The sequence below is a fragment of the Thunnus albacares genome, chromosome 8 (genome assembly GCF_914725855.1).
Source record: "Thunnus albacares chromosome 8, fThuAlb1.1, whole genome shotgun sequence".
In the NCBI taxonomy this organism is placed as follows: Eukaryota; Metazoa; Chordata; class Actinopteri; order Scombriformes; family Scombridae; genus Thunnus; species Thunnus albacares.
Genome location: NC_058113.1, coordinates 8,899,253 through 8,917,417, shown reverse-complemented (window position 1 = coordinate 8,917,417; position 18,165 = coordinate 8,899,253). Strand labels below are relative to the sequence as shown.

Genomic DNA, 18,165 nt, shown 5'->3' with positions numbered 1-18,165 from the left:
ATGATTTGCTCTGCATTGAAAGTGTCATTCTATCTATATGCAGTCATGGATGAAGTATTCAAAGTAACAATGCCACGATTTAAAAATACTCAATTACAAGTAAAAGTTCTGCATTCAAAATGTAAATAAGTAACATCAGCAAAATGTACATAAAGTATAAAAATAAAAGTACTCCTTATGCAGCTGAATGGTGCCTGTCAATGATATGTTATTACTATATTGTATTATTATTACTGATGCATTACTGTGTAAGCAGAATTGTTTTGGTGTATTTAGTGTGTATTTTGGGTGATTTAATCTAAAACCATGCATTTTATTTCATAAGCTGATGCTACAGGTTTTCAAATACTAATTTGTATGGCTGCCAGATAAATGCAGTGGAATATTTTCATCTGAATGTAATGTAGTAGAAGTTCAAAGTAGTATAAAATGAAAATACTCAAGTACAAGTACAAGTATTCTGCAAATACACTGGAATATTTGATGATATGTGAGCTGTGCAGTCCCTCTGTTAATATATATATGCTTACACTACTGAAGCTTACTGGTGCTGTTTTCCTAAGAGATAGAAACACGGAGCAATATAAGTATGAGCTTCTCTCTAAGGAGAGATTTTATGCACACTGTAAAGCTGTCATTTATGTCTGTTCATACAGTGCCCTCACCTCTGTTAAAGTCATGTACAGGAAACACTGCAGGCGATGGCACTTATGGATATTTCTCTTTACATTCATCATTTTTACATGTACTCACAGGAAGCCGGGGGCTGTCACAAAGACTTACTGCTTTTCATCTTCATATTGAAATACCAGAGGAGGTATAGTTGTCCTGCTGCTTGTATTATATTGTTTCTATTGTTATGGTATGAAGTTACACTGCACTTATCCCATCTATGCATAAAGGCAAACACACACACTCACACACACACACACACACACACACACGTAGACCAAGAGGGATGCTTGAGCCAAGAGGTGCTTGCTATGATTTGGCCTTGTTAAGCTGTTGACCCTGAAGAGAGAAAATTGCCTCTGTTGGGAAGCAGGCGGTGCACGTGTGTGTGTGTGTGTGTGTGTGTGGTGATGGGAGGAGGAGGGGGGTGTCCTAGTTTTGAGTTAAGGGCTCTATCAAGGGACAAACTTCTCTCGCACCACAAAGCCACATGATCCATCTCCCTTTTTAGCTGGTGTCAGGACCGTTTTATGTGATGATGATTTGATGCTTGGGTACCGGGCCTCCTTCTCCCCCGCTCAGATTGAGCTATGATAGTCAGAGCTGGGATCACTGAGCTACTGGGCTCCAGCCATCACAAAATAGCAATGTGTCCCTTAGCTGGAGAGCATGCTGACAAATCTCCTTCCTATTGCATTCACATATTCTACTTGGATTCACAACTTCTCACACAGAGACTGTTATCTATAAAAAAAAAAAAAAAAAAAAAGTGTAAATTCTCACTAGAACCTATTAATCTGGAGCTGAAAAACTTTTATATACTATAAATATACTACTATAAAAACTACAGTGTTTTATGAAATTACTGAATATTTTTTTAAAGTCGCACTTAAATTTGAATTTCAGTTTTTGTGTAATGAAATATAAACTTTCATGATGTGCAGGATTCATCTAGGTGGATGTTTCCCGTGGAAGCTGATGACTGACATTTGAGAGCTGCGTCGCTAGGAGATGTGCTGTCATCTTCTAAAGTCATCAGCGAAAGCTGGTTAGTGTAGCTTGCTAACATGTCCCACAGACATAAGTTTTTGTTCATGTCATTTCAATACCTGCTGAGTCATTGGCAGCTCCCACAGTATAGAAGGGTTCTAGCTAGCGTTAGTTCTCTGTCTTTCATAGATCCAACAAATTGCAGTAGTGACATTGTCAGTTGCTACCAAACAGAAGAAAAATAAATAACATTTAAATTTCTTATTTTTAGTAATTACAATTTTGACCAAATAAATACACAAGTTAAAAAAAAAAAAAACCCACTAAGGATATAAATTAATAAATTCTACATTTACAAAACGTATGCATTTTCAGTTTTTGTTGACATTGTCAGAAAAGTGATAATTCTACTTTATGTTTATTATTGAGGTCATAGTGGCTGGTGGTGGTGTACTGGAGTTCATTATATTGAAGCGTTCCTAACATTTTGCCCTCCTCATGTATGTTAATGGAGTGGACAAAATATTAAGAACACCATTCAAGTAATCAGGCAACCTGAGTGAAAACACGTGTCCATGGCCTGTGGGTGTGTAAGGGCTTCAAAAACTCTTAACTAAATTACATCAGTTGGACACAGCTTACAAAGATGTATGCTGTAATATTTTTTCAAAGGAAATGTGTGAACATGGAGTATAAAAGGTGGGCTCACCCAAATTACAAACAAATCATGTTGCTACTAACCTCACTGGTAAGTGAGGTTAGTTAAATCTAACCATTTTTTCTGCTAGTTAATGAGATATAAATCTCTTCGAAAAATGTCCCCATTACCCAGGATAATCCACACCACACTATCATCGGAACTGGGATAGTCGACAAAAAAATATTCACAGCTTATTCTGCTGATTATCCAGAGTAGCAGGGCCTCTTTAAAGAGGTGTTACTGTTGAATTTTTCAGTGTAACTTTTCAGTGCTGTGAGGATTAAGAAAAAAATCCATTTGTTTTGGGTGGTAGCAGAAATCACAGAGACAAATATTTTAAAAATATATATATATTTTTGTAATTTGAGTAAACTGACCCTTTAAGTACGGCATTTTCCCACTCATGCAGCTCCCTAGCCATACCACCTATGCTTAAAGTGCTGGTAATAAACAAAATCCTTTGACACATTGCTATTATGATCATAAATGTTGTAAATCTACAGTATTGTCCAATTACATGTAGCTTTTAAACAGTGTCAGTGCTGTGTTTGTGATAGGCTGTGTAATAGTGTAATAACTCTGTCCCCTGTAAGACGGCCAGGGAGGCTGTGTGTAAATGAGACGGTTCTGCTACATTAGCTTCATAACACCATAATCCTTTCTCCATAAACCATTACATGCACTGCAACATTTCTGATTTATGGGGGGTAGAGAATCAATGGGAAAAAATTAATGCTCGCAAAACGTCCCTGGGACAATATTGAGCAGATTTTAATTGTGATTTCGTTCAAGTGGCTGTTAGCCAGATGATGAATGGGAGCTAACCTTCCACTCTGCCGAGCACTGGAGAGAGTCTTTAATATGACAATTAAGTGTCTGTCTTTTAGATTTTATTGTATCTTTCTCTCTCTATCTTGTGGGCTCTTCTGTCCTCCCTCCACCTTTTTTTTTTTTTTTTTTTACCTCCCACCCACTCTCCTTTTTATCTTCCTATCTCTCTCTCTCTTCACATCACTTCATCTGTACAGTGCAGCTTTTGCGCAGATTAAATTGAGACTCCAGTTTTCTCCATCTCAGAGCACTTACTTATGTTTTATGACACGCACTAAATCAATTTTATGTTGTTATTGATTTTTTTCCCCTCCTCTTATTACCCTCTTGCTTAAATCGACACAAACCATTTTGCCTTTTGCTCCCTGATTCTTCCCACTCTTGTCTTGTGGTGACCTTAAGTATATGACCAAGACAGAAAAAAACATCTATGAGGGGGGAATGCATGTAAGTGCATTTGTGTGTGTGTGTGTGTGCTTGTGATGAAGCTTAAAAATTGTGGTTGTCTCAGAGAAAAAAAAAATCTGTGCATAGACTGATGTAAAATGAAAGTGTATGACCAGAAGGTGGCAGGTTAAACTTGGCAGTGCCACTTCACTTGTATTTAAAGATTCAAACACACACTTTAGTTTCTCTGTAACATCAATGCAGGAGGTAGTAAAACACACACATGTAGTTGAGTTGCGTGTGTCTTACGGTGCTACACCTGACAGGACAAAAGGTTTACAGATATTTCAGTGAAGGTGAACCACATCACCTATTCAGCCTAATTTGTGGCCCCCACAGGGAAAATAAACCTTTCCCTTCCCTCATAAGAAACAGTGTCGGCTCCAAATACTTTTATAGAAATAATTGTCTTCATGAGTTGTTTTCATTAAGTTGTTCAGGTAAAAGAAAACATGGTTTGGAGGGATTTTTAATTTCACCTTCATCATTAAGAGTGACAATGCCTCTGGCACAATGGAAGCAGTCTCTTCTGACTGTGTATTTATTCACAAGTGTCTCTGCAAACTGAGCCAACAAAACTGAAGGCCAACATTTTCAATGATTGTGTGAAGCAATACAAGATGTAATATAATAGATGATAACAAAAATAGAGTAAAAACATAAGCGAATATAATCAGAAAACAATAGAAATCAGGAACAAACATTAATTATGGCCAAATTTGATATGTGCATTACAAAAAATATTATGAAAAGTAGATATTTTAAAGAGGATTTTGTTTTAACAGAACAGAAATTATAAATAGACTTCCTTTACAGTTTACTTATGCATTGCTTTAAAGAGAACTAACTGCTAAGTGCAGCGGGTTAAATGCAATGAGAGCTTAATCAATTTGTCCCTGTCTGTTGGCAGGTGCCCAGGCTTTGCTGTGTCCCAGTTGGCTCCATCAGGACTCCCAGCAAAGAGCTAAGCAGCGGCATCAATGTGACCATTTAGAGTGTGATCTGTGCAGATGCAGTAGGAAGGTCAGGCCATTGTGCGGGCCTCCTCCCTCTTGCCTTTCACTTCACCCTCTAGGACGCCGTCCACATCAAAGTTGTTATTGAGGCCCCTCAATCGGAAATCCCGGTTTGGCAGGGAAGCTTGGTCTTTAAGAAAAGAATGAGGGCCTTGACCCAACATGGATGACTAAATCAGTCCGCCGACAGCCAAGAGGAAGATTAATACTCATAGGGCCTCTTTACACCTGTATCTGGACTGAGTCTAGATTGTATTTACAACAGTCCTGACCTTAAAATGCATCTCTGGTAGAATCAGATTTTTCTAAAACACAAATTGCCACAAATATCACTTTCACAGTATCACAAAGAGTAAGAATTGTATATGATGATTTTCAACAACTATTTATTTTTCAGAATTAAATGTTTTAACCTTGGTGTTCTGTTTGGGGTCCTACAGACCCCAGGCCCTCATTAACAGCTCATACAACATTCTGATGACAGGTTCCACTGAAGAAAATCACACAGTATTTCTTTTTGTGACCCCAGAGACCCTACCTATCTCAGAACATTACCCATCCCAAATCACAAACCAGTCTATTTGGATTTCTGTTAATGAAGATAAAATCAGTTTAATATAATGTACATTTCTTTATCTGTTAATGATTTTTTTCTTTTTTTTTTGCAAACAAGGGGAATTTACATTGGTTCATGCATGAAATATCACCTTATTTGGAGCCATAACAATGTTTTATGGCCATTTCTGCATTTCACACCCTGATCAAATCAAGCTCTGTTTATGATGAAGGGAATGGTTACCACTTCAATATGTGGGTTTTAGCAAGGTCAGAAGGAAATAAAGCGTTTAAAGGAAAAATTTGATTATTTTACAATTATTGTTCTTATTCTACACTTGCAGCAGTGGGGGGTCATGGGACACAATGAGGAAGTAAAGCTATTCTAAAAAAAACCCTCAAAGGTAAACACTTTTCTAACACTTTTATTTACAGTGTAACACCCTTCTAAAGAAAAAAAAAAAAAAAAAAACCTCACATAAGTAAATATGGTGATGATATGTTTCTGACATAGAACAAATCAACATTACTTCAACAAGTTATTTTCATAAAACTAACTTGAGTAACTAACTTTTTAAAGTTAGAAATACGTAAGAGAAATTTGTCTGAATACATCTGTGGGTGGTTTGGTGATCATATCTTCAATGTGTTTACATCGTCAATGTGTTTATGATCTCATCAGCAAAGACAAGTTAATGCAGGCACGAAGGATGCCACAGTTTTCTGGTTGACCGTCTGAAAAGGAAGAGGACACTACATCATCTCAGTCCTCAACAGAAAGGGAGAAAGAAAGGTGAGATGGAGGTAAGGAAGTAGATTGAGGAGGAGGTTGCAGATAGCAGGGTGTATGAGTTCTTTCCTCCCTCTCTTTCCCCTTTCCGTTTTCAGCTCATGTGGAAAAGCTTTTCAAATTATGATGTGGATTGACGTGCAGCAGCTGTCCCCTCTCCTGGGTCCTGTCCGTCACCTCACCGGTCACTGCTGACAGGACTATGATGGATTAGGAATTGTCATCCAGGACGCTTGTCACTTGTTTACAAGTCAGCCATCCCTCATCTCTCACCACAGGCCTTATAATCTGGCCGACACTCCTCCAACCCCACCCCCCCGCTGCCAGACACGCTATACAAGACAACACCATACATTACAACAGCTTTTTTTTTTCCTCCCCCTAACCTTTCTCTCTCTCTCCCTCCTACATCTCTGGGCTGAACACAGTCAACACATTTAATGCATTAATATATGTGTTGTGTTCGCCAATCTCCCAGGGACTGGGGCGATGTCTTCTCCTGTCAACCTCTACCCCTGAGAACTGACTGGGTTTTATACAAACATCCCAGTGGGAGAGGGAGGGAGGCTCAGATCTAACCTGCATTCTGTTATTTGAACAATGGCGCTTTAAATCAGCTGCCCAAAACTATGGAAGATATTCTCTATCACTACAACCACTACAGTATAATTATTAGTGTTACGGTAAATAAAAACCTGGGTTATCTATAACCTGGTTGGTAGGCTTGAAATGATGTATGCAGAATAGCAATAACTTCCTTCTTGAATTACTATTTCATATCACATTTTAAAATGTAAAACCTGAATTTACTTAAAAAGAAATAACATGATCTACTGAAAAAGCATGGATAAAGGTAAGTTTACCTTTTACTACTACTACTAAATTGTTGATTGTCAAATAACAGAGCAACCAACAATTTTAATAATCAATTAATCATTTTGCTCATCTATCAAGCAAGTTTTGCTGGTTTCGACTTGTCATGTGAGGATTTGCTGCATTTCTCTGTATTATATCACTGCAAATTGAATTCATTTTGATTTTGGACTGTTCGTTGCACAAAACAAGCCATTTACAGTCATCAACTTGGAGATTTTTCCATACTTTCTGACATTTTATAGACTAAAAGGCTAATTGATTAATAAAAAACCCACATATTAACTGATAAAGAACATAATAATTTGTAGCAGCCCTACTGTAAATATTGAAAAAATAAACATTTGTGCAATTTATGGAGGGACAGACACTTTTATGCACACTTATGTGTTATGTACATTGATTTGAACATGTTTTTGAACTGGTTTTCACAGACTGAAGCAAAAACAGTAAAATCAAGCTCAAGACAAAAGCTTCCGAAAGCTTTCAGACCCAATGTTGTCGAGTCTGCATCTGAGAAATGTCGAAGAACGAAGCCCTGCCGAGCAGACTTTGATCTCTCTCTACAGCTTCTCTCAGTCTGTGGCCTGCTGTGGTAATGTGTGAGTTTATGCTCCCTCTGCAGGCATACTCCAAACTAGAAGACGAGCTAACCAGCCGGCCTTTCTAGCTTGGACTCAGCCCTGCCAGCTGTGATCACACAGAGAGGATGAGTGGATGCCATGTACGCTGTACTGCTGAGACCCTCCCTGTGGCTCCCAGTGTGGCCCTTGAGAGAGGCCATAATCTTCTCCTATCTGCCTTAATGGTTCCCTCTGTGGATGCTGAGATGGCAGGCCTGGGAGCGGGGGGTGGCACGCTGAATCCTACCATGAGCATATTGTCATTAAATTAAAAATTTTCAAACACTCCCTTGCTCATGGCATAACCGCCACCGTGAGAGCGATCATAATTGGCTCTGAAAACATGCGTAATTGCCTTCAGCTGGCGTTCTTTTACAGTTGACATTGTTGAGGCGGCGGCGGGGCGATTGGTGAGTTGAATATGCAGCTTGTTTCACAATGGCAGTCGTAATTGAAATATGGTACGTGTGAGTGGAAGATTACATTAAAGCTCCTAGATAATCACCTGACAGGGGAATCATTGAATTGACAATCTGCCACGGTGTTTCGGGGAGCGGGCCAGTGTAAGCAGGCCAGGGAAGGGATTGGGGGGTGGGGGGGGGAGGATAGGAAGGCACCAGGCAGAAGTAGAAGAAGAAGAAGAAAAAAAGCTCTTGGCTGTCTCACTTATTCAGAGCAGTCCTGGATTGCCAGGCTGGCATTCCTGGGCTCTTTCTATCGCCACACTCCCTCCCTATTCTCTGTTAGACGCTCACCCCTCTGCTGCTTTCAGTAGACCACTTCCCCTTTAAGAGCAAACAGATGGCTTTCCATTGCTGTTACATTTCATCCTCATATTCATTCATATTATTCTTGCTTTTTTTCCATTGTGGTAAATTATACCTTTCTAGTCATACAAAATAAGGCTGCCTGCGGTCAGCTGACTTAAAGTTTAAATACCCAGAGATTGTGTACTGTAAGTCAGGAAGTACGTGATTGTAACATCCCATGATTCAACTCACATATTAATGTTTTGATTTCTCTGAAACTTCCTCACAACATTTTTTGCCCCGTCCTTTCACTTCCTCATTCTGATAGACAGCAGGAGGGGAAGTGTTATTTCACAAATATTTCCAAACCACAGTGTGCCAGTGCAGACCCATTACCGGAAAACTGATAGAGAATACACAAAAGAAAAGAAAGGATGCTCACATTCATCCTCTCTCATGCGTGCCATAGACCTATCAGTGTTGTTGTTGTGGCTAGGGTAAAAAACCTTGCAGGTGTCTCCTCTCTTTAATCTACTTCTCCCTTCACCATTATCTTATATTTGGGTATAAACACACTGTCTGTGCAACCCGATAATATGCAATTAAAAACAAAGATCATTAAAAAGTTATTGGTGTCTGCCTAATTACTATAACTTTACCCCCCTTATAATGAGCGTGCATGGGTATTGATTTGAAGCAAATCTCCCTTTCCTCCTGGAAAAAAACAGGTAGTTACTTTGTGTTAAATCATTAATATAGTAATGATTTTTCCAGAACACTCTCAATTAAGACCAGAGCAGAAAATGACCCAGGGGAGTTAAAGCTCACGCTCTTAAAAGTGTGATGGTCCAAATATATCCTGGCTTCTCTCACCAGAGAGTATGGATAGGGCCAAACCGTGTTTCTGAATAATTTAAAGTGGAGATTGTTGATTAGGATGTGTGTAAATGTGTTTCTGTGTTAAAGGTCTGCACCTTTAATGTAATACAGTATGTACTAATACACTGTACTGAATAAGCTTTGTGTGAATAGGAAGTGATGTAGTGGTGAGGTTTGACCTCCAGTAGGTGATAAAAAAAAAACATTTGCCAGGATGTTAGACAATCACCATATATATAAAGAAGAAGCATGCAGTTTTGTATTACTTCCTTATTAAATCCTCTCTTCAAGTAACTTTTGTGTCAAACAAAAACTGCAAATACCAACACAAAGAGTCTATAGCCATGTTAGCAGGCAAACACATTCAAATTTTTTTGTGGGTGAAGGGACACAATCATCTGTATCCTCTGGGCACCATGAATATATACTTTATCTTTCATGGCAAGTTGGTGAGACATTTCATTGAAAAACAAAAATGTCAACCTCATGGTGGCGCTAGAGGAAAAGTCAAAAGATCGCTAAAATCAATAGGATTCACCCTCTGAGGACCATGAATGTCTGTACAAAATTTAATGGCAATCAAGCCAGTAGTTATAGAGATATTTCAGTTTTGGCAAAAATTCTAGACCGAATGACCGGCATTGCCTATAGTGCCACGCTGCGTGATATCATAGATATGAAAGACTCCCTGTCTCTGTCATAGTTTTCAGTTTTACATTATGTCAAGTTGTTTGCCTTTGTAATTTAAATCCTGCTTCTGTTTGATCTCTGAACCTCCACCCCAACCCATCTGAGCCCCTCCTCCGCTCAAGTCTCCAACAATTAGATCATTTGTCCGTCTATTATCTCAACACCTGCAAGAAAATCTGTCTCAATTTTCCCCTCTGCTTCTGATCTAGTCTCCCTCCCTTCCCTTGTGGCCCCATCGAGGCACTGGTTCGGCCCCAAGCAGCTTCTGTCTCTGTCAGGAGGCTTCTGGGCACTGCCATCCCACCATGCATTGTGCCCATGCCAAAAGCCTGTGCCAGTTCACTCCCCTATAGCACAGAATACTTGTCGTGACCCTGCCTTTTCTTTTCTTTGCGCTTTTTCGAGGCCCCTGTGCCAAACACACACAGGGCTCAAGTAGGGATACACAAAAAAACATCTCTCTCACTTTCCTTTCACACAGACCCATAATATTCACTTAGTGAGGGCCAGGAGGGGCTGGAACAAAGAGACCATTGGGGTTGGGCAGAGATCGTTATAGTCTCCGTAACCACAGTTTACAGAAGCTTTCTTTTGAAATGCTTGACATTTTACTTCCTATTCCTTAGATATAGTCGGCTGGTACAGTGCGTCATCTTTGTTTGACTTTATCACACGTAAAGAGCCGTTTTCACTCAGTTTAATGTCATCGCCAAGGTGACCAGAGGTTTTTGGCAACAATGTAGAAACAGCCAATTTGTCAATGGAATGTGTGAAGTGTCAATATAAATCTATCAAACCCCTCAGGGCCCCATTCAGAAGATAATTTTTCATATGCATATGAGAAATTTTGGTGGATTACTTTCTCACACTTTTTTTTTTCTTTTTTTACAGCCAATGACAGATTGGAGTGAGGCTCCAGCTCAGGGGTCCAGAAGAGTGAGGAGGGGGTAAGAGAATGTGGGAGGGAGGTAGAGGGCAGGGAGCCAGTTTGGAGGGAGGAAGCAGTCGGGTGCCAATGGGTTGATGAAGAAATTTGAGTTCAGCTTTTACAGTAGGCATTTAAAACTTGTTGGGGTGGGAGCTCCAGGGAGAAAGAACAACAATTAAATAACAATTAAATCCTAAATAAGTGGTGGATAATGTGCAGACAGTAACATTCAAAATTCAAACCAACAACAACAAAGATCTTCCCACCCCTAGGTCCTTGGGATAAAAGTCAAATCGGGGTCCATGCCCCGTAATGATTTTTTTACTTGAGTGTCCGTGACGTGAAAATGTTTGAGATCCCCTGCTGTACATACTTATGATAGCTGCAGAACGTTGTGTCACAGCATGACATTTATGTTCATGTGACATTATCAAAATGTTCATATGACAGCACACCAATTATGAATCTTGACGAGACGACACCGGAAAACATTTTGCACTTCCACTCTCGCTGACATGACCTTTTAATATGATCCTGCGTTCTTCCAATAGATGTCCCCTCATGTGCTGCCCACTCTTTTTTTTTTCTTCTTTTTTCTATTCATAGCTCCGTCCTCTCTGCTTCCATCCCAAGGTAAATCCCATTAGGTGGATGTTTTGTCGTGGAGACTTGTGAATGTTTCTGCTACGCTGCTGTTATTTATTGGCCACTGACAGGGTCATGAATTCCGAACCAAAGTGAAACTCATATTGTTATCAAAAGCATAAAATTCCTATCACTTTAGGTGTCAGAGCAGAGACAAGAAAATGAAACAGGTACTCATAAAGGCAGCGGATGTCATAAATCAGCTGGAGGGACCCGAGCAAGGAGAAGCTTGATTAAATAAGGGGAATTAGGTATTTTTGCAAAAGCGGGAAATAACATTGATCTATGCCCCTGTCAGCAGCAAGGCTTGACACTATTGTGTATTGTTTATTTTTCTTGTGTATTTATAGTACATCAATCTCTCTCTGTCTGACTGAGAGATATGGGTGAGGAAAAATCCTGCCTCCTTTGGCCACTGCGTGTTCTGTTGCTGGAAAACTGGGAACAGACTTATCCAGGATCTGAGTTTGCCTTCTCTTGTTCCCACAGCAATTGAAACACCAATCATATTGTGTAGTTTTGTTTACCAGGACATGTGTGAAATGTGCTTATAGGACTACTGTTTATTTCCTATAGTGCCATAGGCATCAGGAGGCAATTTCAGGTCAGTTAGAGGTGAGACACTCCACTAGTTTATACCTGGGTGCAATCAAATTTCATTGTGTTTTACAGAAAATGACTTTCAGCAAATCATTCCTATTTTTCTACTGAATGCCAGATATCTATTTAAAAAAATAAGTGTTGTTATTAAGAAAATACAAAATTTCATCACACTTTACCTGAAAATTCTAACACAACAAACAATCTTTTACTTGTGTAGCCTCTCTAGATGTTCCATGTTGACCTCCATCAAATTTGTGCAGAAAGTTTATTTGCAAAGCAGCTTTCCCTCTACTTGAAAATTCCCCTTCTGCAAGGGGTGCTTGGAAAATAGTGTCAGAGACACATGACAGCTAACGTAAATTCCAAAGTATGACTTATTGCAAATGACATCTCTCTGAAAGCAAAACTTGCAAAGCAGCACATCTTGTTTCAGGTTGCTCTCTCTAAATGTATGATTTCAGTAACGTCCCCCACTATGATTTGGAGGTGTCTGCATGGCTGATGGGATCAGTGAACTCTGAAGAGTGGGGTGACGACCTTCCACCTCATCCATCACCCAGTGATGGACATGGGAAGCCGGCCCCTGACAGGTTGGGGGGGTGGAGGGTACAAATGGGGTTAAGGATAGGCCTGAAGAGGGATCTTGGTTACTGCAGCATGGTGGCTGGAAGAACAAGGGGGGGAGGTGAATAAAGAGAAGTGTGGCCAGGATTGAGGTCAGGGATGTATGATTGGGGTATTAGACAGGCCACATTGGTTAAATGTTTGTGTGGGGGACAAAGATGGATTATCTGACTGTTTTGCATCTCTTATGTGTGACAAATAAACAAGTAAGCATGATATCACTTTGTCTTCACCAGAATCTTCTGTTGTTCATCCTTGAGAACATTTTTTTTACTGTACAGGGCACAAAAACACATCACTAGTTTTGATACAGTTCTCCAGCTGACATTTGTGAAAGAGCATCCCAATCCAATACAAATGATGAATCTGGTAATCAGGAGCAGTGTCACTCCATTCTCCAAATCTTGCTGAGGTGTAATGAGTCTCTGAGGGCCACTTGCTCCAATGAAATGAGGACCAACGTCATCAATCTTCAATGCAGCTGAAGTGAAGTTGACTTCTGTCTAAAGGTGCTCTCCTCTGTTGATTTCTTCTTAGGAGCTCAGTGGAAAGCTCGTGTTCCCGTCACACGCCGAGAGCGCGTGCACTAGAGAGAGCGGTGGCTGCATGCTGTGCAGACAATGAGAACCAAACCTCCAATTGGCACAGCCAGTATTGAGTGACACTACACCATGAAACAAGGATGGAGCACACACATAAACTCACAAACGTTAGTGTGGAAAGGGTTCAGTGACATCTGACCTCGGCCATCCAAACGTCTGTCAACACCATATACCATCGTTTTGTGCATGACTGTGTGATCATATGTTTTCCTCTGTCTGACCTAAATGCAGTCATGTCTAGACACTTTCTTTCTGCTGCTGCATGGTTATATTGTGCACCTCATGTCAAAAGTTTTCTTTTTCAGGAAGTTAAACAAGACTCCTTCCCCTCTCCTTTCAGACAGTAGCTTCACACTTGGTATAGTGAAACCAGGAACAGGTCAGGGTTGAGCTGCCCAGATCACTCTCCCTCATAAATCTGCGGTTTCACTGTTTATGTTCTCTACACTGGTTTGATTTCATTTTTTACTGTGGTGTTGTTTTGTTTTTCTATGCATAACGGTGCCACAGATAATGTCTTTGCATACCAATGAATTAAATAAGGAGGCTATCATGTCTTAAATCCCAGATCAGATTAAATCTTGTTCTTTAAATAAGGATATTGCTATTGCTACAACATGAAAAACAACAAGGATTAACACAGATACTGTACATTATAATCTCCAGGAAGATTTACTCTTATTGATCCTGTTGTTTCAGACTTTCTTCTCCTTATCTGTTCATCAAAATATTTGTGCAAATGACTGCATATGCTTGCCATGTATGTGGGAGTGTGATCTGTTTCAACCATTTCTGGATTAATATAAAGACACAAACACAGTACACATGTTGTGTGTGGATCGAGTGAAACAACAAGCTGCCCTTGCTTGTCTTCTGCTGGCCAGGGCCTCAGTGGGATGGGCAGTTTGTGAAATGACAGGACATGCCAACAAATTGCATCACTTCTGCCACTGTGGCCGAGGACAATGGGCCACCATATGCCGAAGTGGGGAAATGAATGGAGCTCATTTGTGCTGGCACCCTGAGCCCCCGCTCCCCCCGACCCTGCAGGGGCCTCCGTGGCACCGAGGCCGACACAGACAGACGAGCCCACCCTCTGCCACGCTGCCATGCTGCTGTCCACCACTGCATCTCATAAGCCAACTCTAACAAACACATTATTGGATTTGTTGTCTGGTTTATGGAAATTAATAAAAAAGGGAAATCAATTGAGCCACTTTGGTAACACTTCACCAAGTAGGGCTGAAAGAGCATTTTACATAATTACAAACAATTTTAAACACACTGTAACTGCAGGATTATTGTTATTGGAGTTTTCAGAAGTTGGTCTGATTATTTTGAAGGAAAAAATATATTGGGCTAATAACATATGTTGCATCACATACTCTTCATGTAAATATCTTATAAAATCATATATAAATATATTGTGAATAAGTATATAGGACATGTGTGCACCTGTATGCGAACCCTGTGTGCAAATTTGTGTTTATCTGTGTCTTTATTTGTGTGTGCATGTATGTGTGTAGGCCTGGGATGATAGCAGATGATTAAGGAGTGGCTGCTCTGTTGACATGAGATACTAATGAGGATGAAATGAGAAGGTCAGGGCTCGTCTCCAGGAAGGGGACACCCCTCCTCTCTCTCACCCCACAACCACCTCCCCCCACTCCCCACCTCCTCTCCTCGTACCCCCTAGTTGCCTAATCCCCCTCTTAATCGGCACAGACCAGTACACACACACATGCACACACACACACTGTATACACAGACACAAACACACACGTATACACTGAGGCTCCTCTGATCAGGCACTCTGCATCTTCATAATGGAGGTAATTAGCAGCTCAACAAGGCTAGCTCAGCATTATGATTAGCACCTCTTTTTGAGCGCACTCTAAATCTGACCATACTGGCCTCTGCTGTCAGTCCATTCTGCTTTACACTGCCAATAAAGCTGACATCAAACAGTTCATTATACAATGAGGTTGATGCATATATTTGTCTCATAATATACATATTTGAAAATATTGTATTATTTCAGTCTGAAAGTCCCATTAGCAGCCTCTAGAGGTTGTGCCGCTTCTTAAACCCAAACAGACCCGAGCAAGCAAGTGAGCAACTGTTTATCTCATTTTATAACCATGAAAGCCCAAAACAAAGGCACATGCAATAATGTTCAAATGTGTCTATTTTATTTAAAAGTATTACTGATATGCTTCCTGACTGGAAATCCAAACACTGAACTTTAAGGAGTAAAATGATGTGAAGTTTAATATGAAACAAACAACATTTTTTTACAAACTGACAGTGATTTCAATTTAAAAAGCTTTGGACTGATATTTTAAACTCACTTATGAAGATATTTAGATCCTCATTTCACAAAACAGTTCCACATTTTCTTGAGTTAGTGCACAGCAGCTGTCAGTCTCTAAAAATATCACTAAAAATAATCAATGACTTATACAGCTCCCCCAAAGAACGTAATGATGGAATATCCAGACAAACGTAGGAGTGATGGCCGTCCAGCGATGCAGCAAAGCGACCTGTGTGAGTGCAGTGGAGCTCTTATTAATGGAGGTGCGAGGGTCTCTATCAGCATAGTGAACTGCTGACCCTGACAAGGGGAAGGAAGTGCTCGGCCAGCTGCACGCCATTTTTCATCTCTCTGATAGACCTCAAAAGAGAGGCAGAGAGGCAGAGAGGCAGAGGGGTGGGTGGGGGACAGAGGGGAGAGAAAAAAGGGGGCGTGCCCAATAATAAAAAGAAGTTGGTCCTGTGAAGTGTGGCGAAGTGTTGGATGGAGGCCTCCTAAGCCATAACCCCTGTGATTTTAAAGAGCGTCCACCTCACCTCGTTAATCAAAGGCTGATGCGTATCACCCCCCCCCCCCCCCCCCCCCGACACCCTCCCTACCTCAACCGGGTCTGTGTTGCACTTTGTCATTTTTCACAGGAGGTTCATGGGAAGATAATGATCCTCAGGTTGCCACCCAAGAAATGTAAAGAATCTGAGCCTGATTGTTATTGTGTGTGTGTGCTTGTGCAAAATGTACAAATGTATGTTTTTATAAATGAAAGGGGAAGGCTGGAGTCAAGATCGTGGTCCATACCAAGATGAGATTTTGCAACACTTTGTGACTGTCATATGTATAAGACATAATGCTTAATCATGCATTATATCAGCATAGGCATTATATGCACCGTAAGGTATCATAATTAAGCTTGATATATGACTTGTAATAAACAAGAAAACTGAAATTTTACTCTTGTGTGAATCTGCCATTCTTGCAACGTGTAATGTAAAAATGCCTGTGCAAATTGCCTGCCATGTTTTTTGTGAAACTGAAGTCCTAATAATAAAACTCACATGCAAATTGTACTTCAGGAGTAATGTGTTTTTGGCATGTGATGACTTCTTCTTCTCCCGGGCATCCAGCTTTCATCTTCCTCCTGTAATGAAAAAAATGGAGGCAGTTAAGGAATTTATAGAGAAAGGTTGTGAAAGCATCTTCCGTACAGTCTGCACGTTTTGTTCTGTTTAATTAGGGAGTGACCAAATCATGCAAAAGACAGAGGTTAGGTAGTATATTTTTTGTGACTTTCAAACATGAAAGTGTTGCCCACTTCCTACAAATCAAACACAACCAAAATATGCTCTAACTTCATAAACGTGTCTTGTATTAAGTCTCGCTTCAGTCCAGTGTGATTGCTCTGGCTTGCTCTGTTTGATCAAGAGCGGGAGAGTGGGAGAGAGAGGGAGAGGAAAAATGAGCCTGCCAGTGGTTAATTGAGCATACAGATTCCTAATGTGTCAGGCGGTGGCCTCGCAGATGAGGGATGGCACTTTTTTACGACGCATCTTCCTTTGTTTCCTCTTTAAGGCTAATGAAGTCGGCCTTCCAGTTGCCACCTGGGCCGGACGCTCAGACACCAGAGACACTCTCACATCCCCATTCACAAAGTCTAACAGCGAGTCATCATCTTCAACATCCCCCCACCCAGACGTCCAGCCTAAAGACAAACACACAAACACACACATGCACACAATGACACACAGGCTCAAATGCAGGCATTCTTTTAGACATACTGTACTGCATATGAGAACGCACGCACGTACACACAAGTCAGGTTATAAGCTGGACGTTTGTGATAAACTCACACTCTGGGCCGATGTTTACAGCATATTCATTATCAAAGCCGCAGACCTGTTTATTTTTACTGTCTCAAAACAGCAAGCATCCATTATCCAAATTTTTTTTGTGTCTCTCTGTCGTCTTTTTTTCCTTCATGCCTTTAGGTCACCCACTAATGAGCTTTACACTGAGGAAACGTGGAAGCGATTAGACGAGGCTTGGCTGTTTGAACAACATGGTGATAATATTGCACCTTATGATTACATGTATTTATTTCAACAGAAACAGGAGGTAAAAGGAGAAGCTACAAGGTCTGTAGTATTTCAAAGCTCCCACTATGTCGAGCTGGGTGACTTTTCCTTTCCTGTGTGCGAGCAAGTAGTGAATGATGATCACTGTTGTTGGCTGCCTTGTATTCCCTCCTTATCCTTGTTCTGCTTTAGCAAGGTGGGCCTAAACCTCCTTCAGACCATCTCCTCTGTCTCTTTGCTGTGGCATCTCAGGCCAAGTAGTTCTGGTCACCCAAACATGTTCAAGGTGCTCCGAGACCATATGTTTGCTCATTGGGGAACAGAGCAGGGAAGGGCTGGACTCTATGACCTTCACCCAGGTTGAGCAATGAATACTCCAGGCTCAGCTCGCTTGGGTTCATGCCAGGTGAACACAGTAGTTGAACATCCCAGCCATGCAACCAGAGCCCAGCAAGCATTTGCTGGCTGCCAACACACAGGAGGTGGAGAATGTGAGAGTGGGAAATTGTCAACTTTTTAGGAGGAAAGCTACTACTTTTCAACTACATGGTCACTGACTTTGAGT

At 40.7% G+C, this 18,165-nt stretch overlaps 1 long non-coding RNA gene across 1 annotated transcript in view; it reads right to left on the bottom strand.

The window, feature by feature from the left end:
• Window positions 1–16,235: 16,235 nt before the first annotated feature.
• Window positions 16,236–18,165, bottom strand: part of LOC122987776 — a 52,111-nt gene continuing 50,181 nt past the window's right edge. Inside the window, exon 3 of the long non-coding RNA XR_006404595.1 lies at window positions 16,236–16,666. This is a non-coding gene — a long non-coding RNA (uncharacterized LOC122987776). The remainder of the gene's footprint in view (window positions 16,667–18,165) is intronic.